Source organism: Melanostigma gelatinosum (assembly GCF_949748355.1).
Source record: "Melanostigma gelatinosum genome assembly, chromosome: 9".
Taxonomy (NCBI): Eukaryota; Metazoa; Chordata; class Actinopteri; order Perciformes; family Zoarcidae; genus Melanostigma; species Melanostigma gelatinosum.
The window spans coordinates 20116345-20135043 of record NC_136642.1 but is presented as its reverse complement, the minus strand read 5'-3'; positions in this window follow the sequence as shown (position 1 = coordinate 20135043).

Below are 18699 nucleotides of genomic sequence, written 5' to 3'. Positions count from 1 at the left end.
GTGTGTCCTCCTCATGTCTGGGCCTGCTGTAAGAAGGGGTGGACAACATGGACAAGCTGGTGTCTGCCTACAGCTGCAAGAGGAGGACCCTACGCTGGCCACTGGTGATTTTCTTTGACATACTGGACATCTCGGCGTACAACGCCTTCGTCATCTGGATGGCATTGAACCCAGAGTGGAACAGAGGGAAGCTCCAGAGGAGACGCCTCTTTCTCGAGGAACTTGAAAGACACTGGTGAAACCACAAATCCTGAGAAGATGCATGTTCCGAGAACCTCGGCCTCTGCAGCCACCGTGAGGAGGATTCAGGAGGACAATGCTGGTGCCCCATCCACCCAACCTACAGAACCACCATCTGCAGAGCCTGAGGTAAGTGTGTGATGCTGTTGCAGTATATGTTTGACACTCATACCTTGCGAGACAGAGGTTTTAGTAAAATTCATGATCTTTTCATCATTCTAGGTTGCGGCCGGCAGCAACAAAAAGAAACGCTGCGAAGTGTGTGGACCCAAGATGGACAGAAAGACGCAATATACATGCATCAAGTGCAAGAAGTAGATATGCAACACACACACAGTAAAACTCTGCCACTCATGTGTTGAATCGGCTGGTGTTGTGTAGGCTGGTATGAAAAGGCAATGTGTTCAACAATGTAATGTGTTCAATGTGTTCAATGTAAACTGTGTGTTGTGCTATGTAAAATGACCTGATTACTGATGAAATTCAATGAAATTCAAATAAATAAAAGTCAATAGTTATGAACAACCTTGCTTCATTTGTAAATGTGTTGAATTTTGTCCACTCATATCTTGATTATAATTGATTTTCTTGATTTTATCAAAAAAAAAAAAAAAACGAGCAGCACTTTAATTCGTAAATGTGTTATAACAAAGTTAAAGGGCAAATATTAACCATATTTGCTGTTTATATTGCTTCTAATTGGGATGAAGAAAACATCTGTTGAGTATTTTAACGTAAAATTGTTTGATTGTGTTGAATTAAAAACCCAAAAATACAGCGGGTCCAACAGACCCACAACACCTGCTGAGTAACAAAAAAATTGAACACCATACAAGGGTTAAGAAGTAGTTGGAGAAAGGTAAACCCGTCTTAGAATAGCACTTTAAGAGGGGAAAACAAGAGTTAATGCTTTTTTTACCCACCAAAGGTTACAGCTTACACAGACTTTTATTGACCATCGCATCACTAAAGTAGAGGTTCTACTGACAGAGAACATATATCGTCCATAGTTTTGGGCAACAGATTTAAAAGCTCCATTCTTCAAATAACAGAAATGCAGGTTAGATGTGAGCCTCCCCCCCCTCTCCCACTGGGATGTTTGTATAAAACCCAGTCAGTTCTCAGGGGTAGAGGTTGACAGGAGAAGACATCGCCCCAGTCCCTGGGAGATTGGCGAACACAACACATATATTAATGCATTAAATGTGTTGACTGTGTTCAGCCCAGGGATGTAGGCGGGAGAGGGAGAGAAAGGTTAGGGGGAAGAAGGAAAAAAGAAGAAGGAAAAAAAGAAAGAAGCCGTTGTAATGTATGGTGTTGTCTTGTATAGCGTGTCTGGCAGCAGTGGGGGGGGCTGGGGTTGGAGGAGTGTCGGCCAGATTATAAGGCCCGTGGTGAGAGATGAGGGATGGCCGACTTGTAAACAAGTGACAAGCGTCCTGGATGACAATTCCTAATCCATCATAGTGCTGTCAGCGGTGACCGGTGAGGTGACGGACAGGACCCAGGAGAGGGGACAGCTGCTGCACGTCAATCCACATCATAATTTGGAAAGCCTTTCCACACGAGCTGAAACACATGAGGGAGAGAGACAGAGCAAAGAACTCACACGTCCCACTATCCGCCTCCCTCACTTTTTGCTCCTCTCGCTTTGCCCCTTGCTGCTGAGGGTTGAGACGATGTAGTTTCCTCTTCCCTTTCAGATGGTGAACTAGAAAACCATGGCATCCTTGAACTCGTCGTTGCTGATGGGACTATAATCCGGATGCAGAATAAAAGCGCTTCGAATCGGGCTGTAAATGTAGACGAGCTATGTTGAAAATGTGATCACCCAACCCCACCTATGGTGTTCAGACATATTTGTCCATATTAACTTCACTTCAAAGAGTTAGTTACCTGACAAACTTAAGTAAGATTCAATAAGATGTTTAATATTTCTAACATGTCATCGCAATATTTACTTCTGTGTTTTTTTTTCCATTAGCAGGGTGTTAAGCCTCATGACACATTTTTTCCTGCTTTTTCATTTGCGCTCAAATAAATGAAAGCTAAATACAATACTCTTGTGTTCTGTGTACATTGGCTTCACTTCCTCATTGTTAAGAGTCCCACAACCATTTGTTTTGTCTTTGTCTCTTCTATTTTTTTTGTCATGTTCATGTGTGTAATGGTTCATGGATGAATAAATATAAATTGCTGCTTATTTGGAATAAGGTTCTCCACACATCTTCTAGCAGTATGCTGCTGAATGCGGTGCTTCTCCGTTTGAGGACAGCAAACGTCCAAAGAGACTACAGCACACTGACTGAGCTGCCTCTGATGATGCAAACAGACACAGAAACATGTCAAAGCAAATTTCACCAAATTAGTACGACGTACCAAGAAGTAGGTTTGTTTTTGAGCTGTTAAAGCGGGCCCATGGTCTCGAGGACCAAACACAACATGAGAGTTCAAAAATGTAATTGTGTGAAATTATATTGAAAGATTCTACTGGAAATGCATTTTAAGGTCAGATGTAAACACAAATGTGACTCCAGATATGAGATATGTACGAACTGATTGAGATCAAGCCAGCTCTTATTGCATTTAACCCCCCCCCCCCCCCCCCGCACTTACCAGTTAGTTCTGCTTAAAGCAATGCATGAGTGAACTGGAGAGGACGTGTAAATAGAGGTGCTGTTTAAACAAGTTCCCCAATAAAAATATTTACTTTTCATAATTAGTTTGTCTCATTATTGATATTTGTTTCTAATTATGATTGTTCACTGACTATATTCTCTCTTGTGTTGATTTCTATTCAGTTACATCTTGTAATGCTTCGCACAATCAGTGGAAATGTTGGCCTTCGGTGTTGTTGGCTCAGTTTGCAGAAACACTTGTGAATAAATAAACCCGACCGCTTGCATTGTGCCAGAGGCATAGGCACTCTTAATGATGAAGGTGAAATAAAAAAAATCCATCCAAACCATATTTTGGTTTTACTTGAACAACTGAATGAAAACAACTGCGGGAACAGTTGTTTTCTATGAAAGTATCCGGAGCCATCACTGTGCGTTGATGAGTGAAGGGGGAAGGTTTATTTTCCCCTCTGGCGACCACAAATAGAGCCGGGTAGATGATGTCATTCACCTTCAGTTAAATATATAAAAACCTCGATCCTGTCAGGTGTAGTATAAGGATGAGGCAACTCAATCTCTTTTAATGTTATAGGTGACAAAATACGTGTTTGAATGCCAAAATGCAGGTTTTGAGTGGCACTTCCTGAGTTTAACCTGCCACCTTCTGGTCATACCTTTTCATTTTATATCAGTCGCTCCAGTGATTTTTCTCAGAGGGAAACACTTCTTAAGATTCAACACACACACAAACACACACACACACACACACACACACACACACACACACACACACACACACACACACACACACACACACACACACACACACACACACATCCTCATGGATGGGTTTCTCTGTCTTGGTCATACAAGACAGAGGGAAGAATCAGGGAACAAAAGATGAAATGTGTGTCGATTTAAGCAAGAGGGTAATAAGAGGATGGGGGGGAATCAATAACAACATAAAATTGACTTAGTGCGTGTCATAAAACATAAGTAAGTGCTCTGAGATGGAGAAAACTGGAGTCTCAATTTAATCTGCGCAAAAGCTGCACTGTACAGATGAAGTGATGGGAAGAGAGAGATAGAAAGAGGAAAAGGGAGAGTGGGTGGGAGGTAAAACAAAAAAAAGAAAGGGAGGAGGGAGGACAGAGTAGCCAACAAGATAGAGAGAGAAAGATACAATACAATCTAAAGGACAGACACTTAATTGTCATATTAAAGACTCTCTCCAGTGCTCGGCAGAGTGGAAGGTTAGCTCCCATTCATCATCTGGCTAACAGCCACTTGAACGAAATCACAATTAAAATCTGCTCAATATTGTCCCTGGGACGTTTTGCGAGCATTCATTTTTTCCCATTGATTCTCTACCCCCCATAAATCAGAAATGTTGCGGCGCATGTAATGGTTTATGGAGAAAGGATTATGGCGTTATGAAGCTAATGTAGCGGAACCGTCTCATTTAAACACAGCCTCCCTGGCCGTCTTACAGGGAACAGAGTTATTACACTATTACACAGCCGATCACAAACACAACACACTGACACTGTTTAAAAGCTGCATGTAATTGGACAATACTGTAGATTTACAACGTTTATGATCATAATAGCAATGTGTTAAAGGATTTTGTTTATTGCCAGCACTTAGATCACAGGTGGTACTTCTAGCGATTTCCATACATACAGAAGTACGGTACTTAAAGGGTCAGTTCACCCAAATTTAAAATAAATGTATTATTATTATTGTTATTATCATTTGTATTTTAATTTTATGTACCCAGCTCATCATTTGGGCTTTACTGCCCAGGTTTTAATTCTTGTAGCACTAAAAAGTGACATAAAATAAATTAAAAAGCAACATAAGGTCCTGTGACCCTGGATAATCCACATAATATGCTGTCGGTGTTTTTTTTCACGGGAACTTTTTTTTATTCAAAAAAGAAAGTCAGTTCCATTACCCTGAGTAATGTGGACACTTCCACTCCCCGAATCCACAGAGTGATTTAGAATGGACCTGTATTATTAAAGTTAGTGTACAATATAGTATATTTGCAGTCATACAGTTTAGCAATGTCATAGCTCCACCCAACTTACACCTCAGAGGTCTAATCAGTGTAACTGAAAACTCCTGTGTGGGTGTGCTGGGCCTTTAAGGCTGGTGTTCAGTTCAGCCTCAGATTAATAAACTCCAGTCACTTTTACAGATAAAGAATCTCTGTGTGTGAAGTTGTGGAGCCAAGTAGCATTTGTGAATTCAATAGGAAGGGGGATTTGTCAGTGTGCTCCCACAGCTGACGGACACATTACTGTTTTCTGATGGCCGGAGCCCAGCAGCTCAGTGATCCCAGCCATCCCAGCTCTGACTATCATAGCTCAATCTGAGAGGGGGAGAAGGAGAAGGAGGCCCGGTACCCAGGCATCAAATCATCATCACATAAAATGGTCCTGACACCAGCTAAAAAGGGAGATGGATCATGTGGCTCTGTGGTGCCGGAGAAGTTTGTCCCTTGATAGAGCCCTTAACTCAAAGCTAGAGCACCCCCCCCCCCCTCCTGCTTCCATCACCACCAGACATTCGTATAGTACACACACACACACACACGCGCACACACACACATGTGCAGCGCCTGCTTCCAAACAGAGGTAATTCTCTCTCTTCAGGGTCAGCAGCTTAACAAGGCCAAATCATAGCAAGCACATCTTGGCCCAAGCATTCCACTTGGACTGGGTGTGTGTTGGTGTGCATCCCTTTGTGCATGGATGGGGTAACTAGTGTAGCTTCATACCATAACAAAAGAAATGATATAACGCAAGCAGCAGGACGACTGCCTCCTGTGGCATTTCAATATGAAGATGAAAAGCAGTAAGTCTTTTTGACAGCCCCTCGGCCTTCCAGCGAGTACATGTAAAAATGATGAATGCAACGAGAAATATCCATAAGTGCTCATGGCCTGCAGTGTTTCCCATACATGGCTTTTTTACGGAGCCTGGCGACACGGCGAGGGCACTGTGTGCAAAGACGTAAGTGACAGCTTTACAGTGTGCATAAAAGCACTCCACAGAGAGAGGTGCATATTTATATTGCCCTGTGTCTCCAACTCTGAAGAAAACAGCATCAGGAAGCTCCTGGTGGTATCAGCATGGGCCGACTGGAGTTGGTCACTAATAGCCAAGCAGTAGTTAAATGCACATGCAACCCGTATCATCATGCTTTTATATATTGTTTCAGATTTAACCACCCAACAGTCTGTAAAATGTAGCATCTCAGCCAGGTGCAACATGCTGCTTGATGCAACAGTCATAATGAAACATGTAACAGTACATGTAATGTACATTTGACACTTACATTATGTTGATTTTGCTAATACTAATGAAATAACATATTTAATGTATGACTTCCACTTGTGATGGAGTATTTATGTATTTCATGTTGTTATTTTTAGAGGGAAGATGTAGAAAAAGCATGGACCAATATCTTAAAGTTACACAAAACACAAACAATAATTACTTTGAATAGTTCTTCCACCACTGCAAATACTTAAATGTATGTAGGCTACCTACATGTTGATATGTAAATAGGAAGAGCATTTCAACACAGAGCTAACCATGTCACTCCTGTGAAATCGAGTTGATGAGGTGATCGTAAAACTACTATGCAACAACGATACGCTACGAACAGTAAGTTAGTTCATTGGAACATGTAATTTAAAGGAGCAGTGTGTAGCATTTAGTGGCATCTAGTGGTGAGGTTGCAGATTGCATTTAACCGAATACCCCTCCGCTCACCACTCCATATCCGAGCACATCGGAGAACCATGGTGGCATTCGGGTAACAAATGTTAAAGGCTCTATCTAGAGCCAGTGTTTGTTTCTCCATTATGGGCTGCTGTAGAAACACGGGGGTGCAGCATGGCGTGAAGAGGACTCACTCCCTATGTAGATATAAATGGCTCATTTTAAGCTCAGAAAAAAACTGCAATTTTTAGTTTTTAGGTGATTACATAATTGTGAAAACATATCAATATCATATTCCATTTCTTCTGAAAAATCCCCCTGATTCCTTCAAGACCTTGTGATTTCATCTGAAGAAGCTCCACCCACAGGGAGCACGTGTAAGCTATAAACGCTTCTGATTAGCAAAGTAATGGTGGTGCAAGTGCCCGATCGAAATAATTACAGAGATAATGTAACACTTTGAAGGTAAACAAAGGACACTGTTGTGAAATGAAAGAAATGAGACCTTGGTTTCTCAAATTGAAACCGCATTCGCTTCCTCTTGCAAAACCTTTCCGCTCAATGACTTCTCTTTGGTTTATCGGAACATGTTTGAAGTTATTTTTGACTTGACACATGTCTCCGTCACAATAACCGATCATTATTAGAAAAGCTAACTGTGTTGCTTCAATGAAATACAGTCAAAAACCAACCAAATCCAAATAGCCATGTATAGAATTCAGCGCGGCGAGGTCTTTATGTTACACAAAATCGAATGCCGTAATCATTTAATGTTGTCAAAAGCTATGTGTAGCTTCCTCAACGGAGCACCCTCAACCACCAAACACATGCATCCACCTCCACTCCTTCCCGACCGATGCCAGGACTGAGGAATAACGAGGAGCATGTAGAAACCTCAGGGGTAATGTAGGAAGCCCTTGTTGTACAACAGATAAACAAATCATTTGCTGTAATGCGTCTGTTATCTAAATAACGATATCACCATGAATAATGTGATTTGAACGGCAACAAATGGCCGCTTGATAAGGAGACCGGGGATTTACAGCGTCTGTGGGGACAAACATGATAGCAGTGAAATAGATGTAGTCCAAAGCACGATGCTGTAATTCAATCTTTAGCAAAGATCTTTTTTTACGCTGCGGCCGGGGCCCTCCGCCGTCAGCTGCAGACTGCCACGGAGCGCCGCATCCCCCCCCCAGATAAATTCTCATGACAGTCTGCGAAATGCTCCCATAACCAGTGACACTGGATGATTTCCCGCCTCTGACAAGCCCCAGTATTGAGTATGATAACACTTACTTTGTCTTCATCCTTGGCTGGAGTATAATATCAATCCGTTTGATGATCCAGCAAACCGAGTCGAGCACTTGTGTATCAATCTTCATACATCGCTGCCTAGTGTCTAACAAAGAGCCCAGAATGGGATCATTCAATCACTCCAGAGCTCCGCTGTGTTTCGGTACACTTGGCCTTCTCTACAGCTCGAGTGTTTCACTCCCTGTCAGCGTCTCTCCTATTCTTCATCCCTGTCCCTCTCTTTCACTTGCTGGGGGGGAGGGGGGGGGGGGGGGGTACACAAATTGCAGATGATCATAGATCTGCGTGCTCGTCATAACTAAATGTCACATTGGCCAAACTGAACCTGGAAATCATACGGAGGGTGCGTCTCTGCCTGCTCTCCCCATCCAAGTCTCTCACCTTTCCCCTTTCCCATGACCTATCTCTACTTTGAGCCACCCATAAATCACTGCTTTACCTTTTAACCCTTCACCTAGCTTCAATCTGTCCTTCATTATCTGTGTCCTCCCTTCATCTGAATGTCACAACTATTACAGATAGCTCCTTATTCTTCATTTGACAATTCAATAGTACATTATGCCAAACAATGATGCAAATAGTTCGACGTGTTGGGAAATACTCTCATTTGCAGATACAGTATGAAGCTTACGCCACGGGTGCATGTTTGTCTTTGCTTTTCTGCAGATAAGGTGTTAATTGGTCAGCTTTAAGGGGGCTGGCAGGCAGATTTGATTTCGTTTTTCAAACGGAGCCAGGCTAGCTTCTTCCAGTCTTAGTACTCAGCTGTGGTAACCTGCTGCTAGCCGTACCGTGGCTTCCTGTTTACTGTACAGACAGGAGAGTCGTATCGATCCTCTCATCTACATGGGGTGTCACCTCCTCCTCTGTTATCTACTCAACTGTAGAATTCTGGCCTTAATCATATCTAACAGCCCAAATGTTTTCGGATACAGGTCCCTGAAGTGAAATCTTATCAAATGGGGGTCTGTGATGTGACCTCATGTGTCTTCATTTAGGAGTCCTTGACACAAACAAAGATTGAGGATCGCACTGCTTTACTGCGAACTGTAAAAATACAGTGATACTTACTGGGGTTAGCCATCAGTCATGTCATTCATGACATTGTAAAAAAAAATGTCATAAAAAAACATCTTAACGCGTATTCATGTTATCACAAAAAAACAGCTTATTTTATATGTGCTGCGTTGCGACAGCTCTACGCCAAACTATAAAAGTCCTACTTGGGTTTTTGAATTTCAGAAATGGAAATAACAAAAATCAAAACACACTCAAAAGTAGAAACACACAATTCAACAGCACCACCAACTGCAGCCTCTAAAATGATCATACAGTTGACTCAACACCTCTCTGAAGCAGTTTTAACAAAATCTGAACGTTATAACTTTCAAGAAGGTCGGCTTTTCTGCAAGAGATGCATTTAGACAATGTCTACACAGGATTTATCCAACACTTTGTTATTTAAGACACTTCTCACACAAGCAAAGCTCTTATAGCACAGATAAAGCTCAAATACCTCTGTATACTGGGTGAAGATACACAGGTGGAAATCCTGAAACGCGTTGGCAACATAACGCTTCCAGCTAAGGTTTTCATACCACAAAAGAAATGCATTGTACTTTTAGCATGATACGATAAAACATCGAGCTGATGTTACTTGTTATTTGTGCATATAGTAATAAAAGTTACGAGCGGTAGCACACTGATTACGTCTGTGTATTTACGCGGACCATCTCCATTAAATGTGGCTCTGCAGCAGCGTTTGGTGCACTGTGAAGACAACGATGAGGCTGTGCTCTCCCGGTGAAATATAGCTCAATCAATAGACACTCAGCAATCAACTTTTACTTGTCAGTTTTGATATATCCGATCATAGCTTTGGGTTGTTTTGCGATGTCTAATGTTCTGTGAAGATGGGCCTTTCATATTCTTTATTGTTTCTCTCTCTTTATTTTTTATTTTTCGCCCCCATCGACAAAAAAACGTGTTCACACTTTTGTGGAATATAACCTCAGAGGGAAAGAAGGGGGTGGGGAGGGAAATGAGTAGGGGAAGGGGGGACCGGGGGAGGGTGAAGAAAACAATGAAATTTAACCCGTTTAAAACTGTATCATTTTCGGACCATACCTCAGGGCGCTGGGTGTTTATCGGCGGGACTGGAGAAGCAGAGATCACCGGACTGGTAATTGTTTCCTCTAAATCTGCTGAGCTCTGAGGAACACAGAGTGCAGTTTTTCATCAGACAGAGAATGAGAGGGTAAAAGGACAATACTAAGAAAAGCAAAAATGCTTTAGTCCATCATGTTGGTTTTTATCACTTCATCTAACAAGTGAGTAAGGCCACTAGCCCTCCACACAACGTAATTATAAACCCAGCTTTTGCCACCGCCATCTTCCCTGCAGAACTGTTGGTTTCTGCCGCTGCTGAGCGGCGTATACAGCGTTTTCTTTCTTTGAATAAAGCCACCAGGAAGAAATACACAACCAATTGCATGCGTACTTTAAATTTGATGGAAACAAAAGGAGAATTGAGGTGTTTTGAAAAGCACCTTCGCGCTAACTCGATTTGACATTTTCCTATTGAGTCAAAGCTCAGCACGAGGCCTGATACCTCATTTAGCTGTAAAGCGATGTGCTCTCCACGCAGCCACAAAAAAACCAAAAAGACATCAGAAAGGCAAACTACTGCCACTCTCCGCTCGGACCAATTTGTCTCAATCACTCCAGTCATATAAACACTGAATGATTTGGCTAAAATTGTGCGGAGAATCTTATGGGGATTTTTCTTTCTTCCCACTTTATTTTCATTATACTCTGGAGTATGTTAGAGGTTTTCCATTCTACGCGTGCGTTTTGCTTTGAAAGTCTCAGATTTAGTGCTGTGGTATTGGCTCATTTTTCATATCCATTGTTGGCTTGTCAGGGTGTCATAGCTGTTCCACAGAGCTGTTAGATCAGTCCAAATGTATAAATCATCCAGGATCTGACACACTCATTTAATTTGGGGGGGCTGGTGCAGCAGCGGGCCTATTAATGAAAAATCCCTGCCCTGTTTGCTGAGTGGGAACATTCTGCCTTTTTTATTTTATTTTTTATTAACATGGATATTCTGTATGTTTTCCCCCAGTAACCTGGCTGCCAGCCTGGCACATTGCCATTTATCATCATATGCTATGTTTGTCAATCTGTTGAATTCTTTCAGACAGAAGTCCTTACGAAAACACTTTGCATATTAAGAAAAAGAAAAAGGGGGCAAACTCAGAGGGCGCTAGGTGGGCCGAACCTCTCACATTCCTCAGTGCAGCGGTGGTTCCAACCCCGGAGCCTGTGTTATTGTTTTCCATCTGTGAAATAAAGTAACAGGTACTTAATGTACCAAAAACAATTTGTACAGCAGTTCTTTTCCCCCATTGAAGGCGTGCATGGCTTGCTGAGGGCTCCCCTTATCTCAGCGAGGCTAATCCATTTTCACACTGCGCTCCGGCGCTCTCATTTTACAGCTGAGGAGCTCTCCGGCTCCACGCTGGGCCTGAAATGGGACCCTAGTCACTGTGGCCCCTTGGAGTTTGCGTAGGTAAGTGTGCAGAACAAATGCTGAAAAGTCTTTAAAAAGTTAAAGGGACTAGTTTGGATTTTTTCTCTCTCTCTCCCTCTCTCTCTCTCTCTCCCTCCTCTCGGGTCCCACCCGATCACCTACAGTTTTTCCTGCATTTCACAGTGTGAGCTGCTGTGCTTGAGCGCCGTCACAGGAGAATGTTTGTAATTGGAGAAACATGCAGAAAGCCCCCAAATAATCTAAGTTGTTGGTGTACGTTGACGAATTGTTTTATTTTTTTTGTGAATGTATATAAATGAACAGGTGTTTCTGTGATCTATTAAAGTGTACAATATGTCACAGCAGGAATCTGATGTAACATGTCTTTGTCAAGTCCATCCACTTGGGTGGATTGATACAAAGCCACTGTTTATAATTTAAAAAAAGTATTAATACCACATGTGTACGCTGCATATTGAGCTACATAAATGGGAGCAAGTGGGACTGGTTGTGGTTTAAAATGATGACCACAGAACTTGATGGATCAGTGTTGCACATCACAAAAAGAGCCATTATGAGGATGTGAAACATCAGGGAGATAAATTACTCATGAAATTACCTGAACATGATATAGGGGGTTGGATCTTAAAATGCAAAACTTCTCATTTGAAATTGGAACGGCCAAGAAATTCTGTTCCCAACATGAAAAATAGAGATTTATTTCCTTCAAAGTCAAACAATGTGCATCACAGCAGACTGTGGCATGACAAAAAAAGCTGGCAGGGCTGTTGCTTGATCATGATATGAGGGTCCCATAGCATCCACATGAATTACTATCTAATGGGGCCCTTCTGGTGGTCTGGTATCATGGGTGCTTGGATTCAAATGCAGGTTGGAAGCCCATCCTGAGGCGTCTTCGTTTGATACAGTCAGCCAAGACCAACTGGGATCATCCTGGTTCAAAGGTGTGCAGGGAAGAAGTCCTTTCAGCACAAGTTTAATTGAGCATACTAAAAAGGCAATGCAATAAACCGAATTTAAATTACAAAATACAGAGTTGAAAGGGTACAGAAGCTCACCGGTGTGACTCTCCCACTGTGTCTGTGTGTGTTTTTCACTGTTTTTATTGGTTCTGACGACATTCTCGACACCTGCTCACATAGCACTGAAAAACTGTTTTGATTTACTTGCGAGTCGTGCTCCTAACCCTTCGCTATCCCATCATGCCAAGTCATTTAAGGCATCTGCGGCCTCTCTGGCCCAGCCTCTGCAGCCCCATCAACCCCCCGCCGCGGCCCACCACCGCGCATGCCCACTTGGCTGGGCCAGTTGGGAGGGCAGACGGGCCAGGGCTCCCAGGACTCCCAAGCATCCAGAGCAGCTGGAAGTCCCATCTTCCCATCCTGCTTCTCAGCAAAACAATCAAAACACAGAAGATCTGTAATAAATCAGTCTCAGGCTCAATCTGGGAAAAAAAAAGAAATGGGGGAGCTCAGTGAAGGACATTACTGTTCGACAAACCGCAAACAAGGAATTTTCTTAAGCAGTTTGAAGAAAGCCGGTTGGACAAACAGCTTTGATGTTGTCAGGTTGCAAGCACGAATCCCCATACCAGCACAGAGAAAGTGGATGAAATGAATGAGTAAAGCCTACTGTAATGGCTCCTTTCAATCCAAACTACCCTTAATAATAGTGGTTGTTTAAAAAAAAAGCAGCTTGATCAATTAAGGAGCTCTTACTATCTGCTGTTCACCAGGCCTCCGTCCTGCAATTTATAAGGCCGCGCTGAGGTAATGGGATTACCTCGGGACTGTGCATTTGCAATTGTGCATAAGTGAATACACAAGTCTGCTGATGTGATTCACAGTTCAAACTTACTTAGCCTCATTGCGTTAACCCCTCTAGCCTAAACAACTGTAATGGAGAGCATGAAAAATCCCCCTCTCTTTCTCTCTCTCTGTCCTCGCACCCCTCCAAGAGCACCCCCCCCCCCTACACACACATACACACACACACTCTTACTCTGACCACCCCAAAGCTAATGCAGTTGACTCAGAAGGTCATCTGCAGTTCACCGTGAGGTTGGAGATAAAGAAACACGTCTTCTCTTTTCGTGTTGGCTCTCGTCTTCCGGGGATGAAAAGGAAAAAAACAAAAAGGTGGGAGAGGGCAAGAACGATGGCAAGATCTTAGCTTCATTGGTGTTTTGTTAAATGTGCCCTTATAGTTTTACTTTAAGGAAATTAATAGATTTTGTATTTTATTTAATTTATTTTTCAAACTCTTCCAGAAGCTTTAAATTGAGCATTTTTGACTCCTATAAATGAAATCACATCACAAGAGTTAAAAGACAAAGTCCTCCCCACAGTGGTGTATATTTGTGTGGGCTCACCACTGGGCCCAATTGTTTACGTTAAGATGAGCTGGATTCTTTCTCTCCCACTCACTTGGAGTGATTTGAAGTCTGCTCTCTCATCCATTTAACCAATGCCGAGCGAGGCCAAGCTAGACTGCATCTGAATGGGGCCTCGGACCGGCTGGAGGAAGAGATTCATAATCACAGGCAAGATGACAGGTGGATCAAATTTCTAAACTTTGTCTTGTGTGAGCGGTGGCAGGCTATCAGTCAGCGGGCAGAGATGGTGTTTTCTTAACCCCGGAGTTGCATTAAGTTGACATCCTGCTGCAGCGGAACTAGGTGACATATTGATGTGGAGGAAATATAACAAGCGGGAAGACTTAAGGGCTTGGCAGAAGAAAAAAGAAATGACAAGCAAGAGAGGTTTGGGGGTTTTATGGGTAACAGTCAAACAAAGCGACCATGTTTATGGTCTGTCTGTGAATATGCCTCTGCACAAACAATGCTCGGCAAGTTGGTTTCATTTGAATAAAAGTGCAACAAAACAAAAAAAAGAAAAGACTAAAAGAAGCCACGAAGTGAAATCAATGATGCTAATATTAATTATGATGATATAAAAAAAAAAGAACATTACATGAGCGAAAGCATCACTTTTATCGATTAATGCGAGGTAAACACTAAATGGACACCCTACAGCAGTTTTTCAATTTGGAACTTGAATGGCGATGGCCCCCCGTTAAGCCGAGGGAGTATATTGGTGAGGCGCACTAAAACCCATGCATCAAATCAAAGTAGGGAGAGTGTTACCATAAGCATGAAGACAAACTACTCTCACGTCTCTAAGTACAGAAGTCTATGTTCAGTTACTTTGTCACAAATCACTGCAAGGCTTCCCTCCCAATCCGTCATTTCAGGATTACCGGGGAGTTTGCGTGGCGCTGCCATCGGCACACAAGCCTGTCACCTGCTCAGTGGGGGTAATAATTGGTATGAAATAGCGTTATGGACAGCTGAAAGGTAAGTGCTCTGATTGAGTGGGAATCCACTCCGAGGATTCCTGTTGTACACTTTGTCAGGGTTCTCGGTTCTCCTTAACTCTTTGCTCTTTTTCTTTCTCCCCCCCTCCCACACCTCTTTTTTTCTTTTTAGAGCTATGGATTTGTTGTCATGGAGGCCTGACAATCTTGCTGACACATCTGTCAGAAAATAAAAAAAATTTTCAGCCAGCCCCTGATTGACTCCATTTGTGGGGTCTAACTCTTTTCAGAGAACGCCAGTCTCCTGCTCATTCACTCATCCTTCCTCTGACTGGTGCAGTGGAGAATCAGACAGAGAAGAGATAGAGAGATGGAGAGTGATGGAATAAAGAAACCAAAACCCGTCATTAAAATATCAGGTGTATATTCGGTTTCACAGTTTAACTCTTGCCATGTTTCCTTTTTGTAATTGATGTCAATCCCAGGGTTTATTCTGCAAGGACAGGAGAACAGATGAGCCTGGAGATGGGAAGCCGGGGCAGCGAGTGAGCGGTCACGCTGCATGGCGACGCACTGCACGCCTGTATGGAACAAACAGGCGTAGAAATCTGTACTAGACCGGGATGTGCATACCAAATCACACGCTACACGACATGCATCTGACAGGGAACAAGAGGAATTTGTTGCGCTCTAACACTTGGGATGAAGATGGGAAGGGCATGGAAAGAGGAGGAAAGAGGAAGAGTGCCACTTGCATGTAGTAAAACACAAATCTGAGAGGAGAAATTACATTTTTTGAACACAGATGACTTTTTGACAGTACATGCCATGCCTCAGTCGACTAAAAATTAGTAGAAATACAGTCAAAGTTCCAACAGACACATTCTGAATTTGTCAAACTGCATTGTGGGAGTAAAAAAAAAGCAAAACATGTGTCTCCCTTAGATCACACAGTTGTTGTTTGTTCTTTAATGCAGCAGCTGGTGTTAGTCTCTCAAAAGGCAGACACTGTGTCCGTGATCCTCCGAGCCTCACATATTCTTTTCTATGGCTTATCAGTCGTAAAGCCAGAGGAGCTGTCCAGTCTCATTCTCTCACTGGAGAGCACATGTCAGGACCTATTTGCCACTGGTTACTTTGAGAGTGACATCAGTGATGACCCCTTGACCCCGGCTGACGGAGAAATGCTTCTGCAATAGTTTTCCATTTACGGAGGCGAGAGAGCGCGGACACCAGACGGATATGTGAAATGGGAAAATAGGAACACTGGAAAAGGCATTTAGACCTGTATTTGACCTATCATGTTTCGGGTTTCTGCTGCAGGCTTTTATGAAATGAGCATTTGACCCATAAACAAAGCCTGAGTCATCTCCCTCCCGTGTTTTCCATGACCGTCCACCAACGGCTAATGCAGAGGACAAAGCAGGGGTCATTACAACGACACGCATAGCGTCAATTCACTTGGTTTTCTCCTCCTTTTCTGTTTTGACGACATGTATCTGCTCGTCAGTATGGCTATGTGAGAATCAGCCTCAAATGTATCTGTAGAGTTTCGTATTAGGGGACAAATTGTTGCGACTGAGCTTTCAACATGCCTCTCAACAGGTTGGATACCAGCGTTTCATATAGATCTGAGCTGAGCTAAGTCGACAGCAATGTCTGTTCATCCAAGAGCACGCTGGTTGAGATTGCCATCGCGGCTCTCCAATACAATAAAGAATATGGCTATACCAGCTGAATCCCAAATCAATGTTATCACGTGAAATAGATGTACTGTACTGGCTTAGCAATAGCACACAAGGAAAGAACCTGGAACTGCTCTGTGAACAGAACGTAACAGAAACGTGATTTCTCAGTATTATGTATTAACTGGAATGGGTCAAACAGTTACATAATATGTGATATGCATATACATTTCTGCCTTTTTTGACTCCAAATTCAAAAGACATCCAACTGTATCCCTAACCCTTGCTCAACTGACAATAGTTTGACATTTTTGGAAACATTTATCTGCTTTCGTGCCGATAATCAGATGAGAAGATGAATACCACTCTCATCTCTGTAAACTACAGCTAAATCCTGAGCTTTACATAAATATTGGTGATGTGGAAACAGCTAGCTTGGCTCATCACGTGAGGTTACCGGTCAACCAGCTCAGACTAAATGAGATGCGATGTGGTAATTGGTGAGCTTTAGAGGTGGCAGTTTTGTTATGTTTGTACAGAGCCATACTAGCTGTTTCCCTTGTTTATAGTCTTTATGCTAAGCTAAGCTAATGGACTGCTGGCTTTTGCTTCATATTTAATAGATATATATGAGAGAGGTATCGGTGTTCTTGTCTAACAGACACAGACGCGAATACAGAATAGTTTGACAACATTTCCCCAGATTGTCGAACGAACTTTCTAGTAACCTCAGCCTAAATGTAACAGGGGCTGTACTGACCCAGGAAGTAGAGCAGGTCACCCACTAGCCATGGGGTCAATGGTTCTGTTTGTTTTTTTATGGATAAAAGTGCTATATAAATGTACCAGCCACCTTCCTAACAGCAACCTCGCAGTTGTTTACTTGCTGGAAATGAACTTTTAGGGAACCTTTTTAATAACACATTCTAGCAGGCTATCCCACAAAACCAAAATGTATGGTGAAGAAATGTAACATTGACATTATTTATATTTTCAGAATAATAATGAAGTATAATCCCTGTTCATGCTCACTTCACAAAATGTTGTGAGCTTGTGCTGCATTCAATTCTATCCGAGTAACCGCAACTAAAAAATCCAATGTTCTCTCTGGCAGTGCTGACTATGTACTGTAGAGATTACACGACACATCAGCTCATCCATCAGATTCCCAGTAGTGGCACGGCAATATAGTCTCTGACACTTGTAAATCTATTATATAAATCTTATTAATAGCATCGGTGCCGCTCCATCAAAGTGTGATTGACAAATTACCCGCTGTAAACCGTGAACGATGAAGGAAACTGTGTGGGAAGATGTCCATTTAGAGTACTGATTTATGTAATATGACAGGGATGCGTTGATGGGGGTATTTTTGCCTTATCACCCATTATGCTTCACTACAGCTCATGGAGACATATGTCACCACGTGAAAGCTTTGCAGGTCAGTGTAAAGAGACGGCAAGCACGCCAGCTAGTCAGCTCCCACTGCTGGCCTTTGCCTTCGTGATAAATTACATTTATGAAAGCTGCAATTACCTGATTACCTCGCCGCTCCAGCTCCCACTCACTAGCAGGATTCATCACGGCCCTATAATTTCATTCAAACTACCCATGGACCTTCGTCCATACTGTCAACACTAAATGCCATTCGGACCCTGTTGAGTGTAAGTAACGTCCTCTGCAGTCAGCACAGTAGTGTGTGAAATAATAAGCTGTTTCTTAAAATACACATCAGAGGTGAATAGACAGACAGATATTAGAGGTATGAACATGCAAAGAAGTGACATCCCAATCAGGACGTCTCACCCTCCACTGCGTCTCAGGACCCAGTGGAGGATATGCAAGGTGTAGTTTAGATGCTGTTGCATGCTGGGATGGGCAAGTAAGCAGCTGACATTGTTACATAGCCCCCCTGCAGACCAGCTCCACCATGAGACCCACACAAATCTAGCAGCGTATTATTATTTTCCGTTTCTCCTTTTCCCCCCCGCCAAACTGACCTCCCCAGACCTCCCAATATACTCGCTCCTGTATCCTCAGACCAGCTGCACCCTGAGGGTTCACAAAACAACCCAACTGCTGGGCCGGTATGGGCCCTCCCGTGGTCCACCATCTCTCGCTCGGCATGGAGGCGCTACTTCTGATTCTGCTTTCACACACCGACTCAAACAGAGCTATGGAATTTTATACAGCGCTAAACTCTTCCATGGCACATCGAAGGTGATCAAGTAACA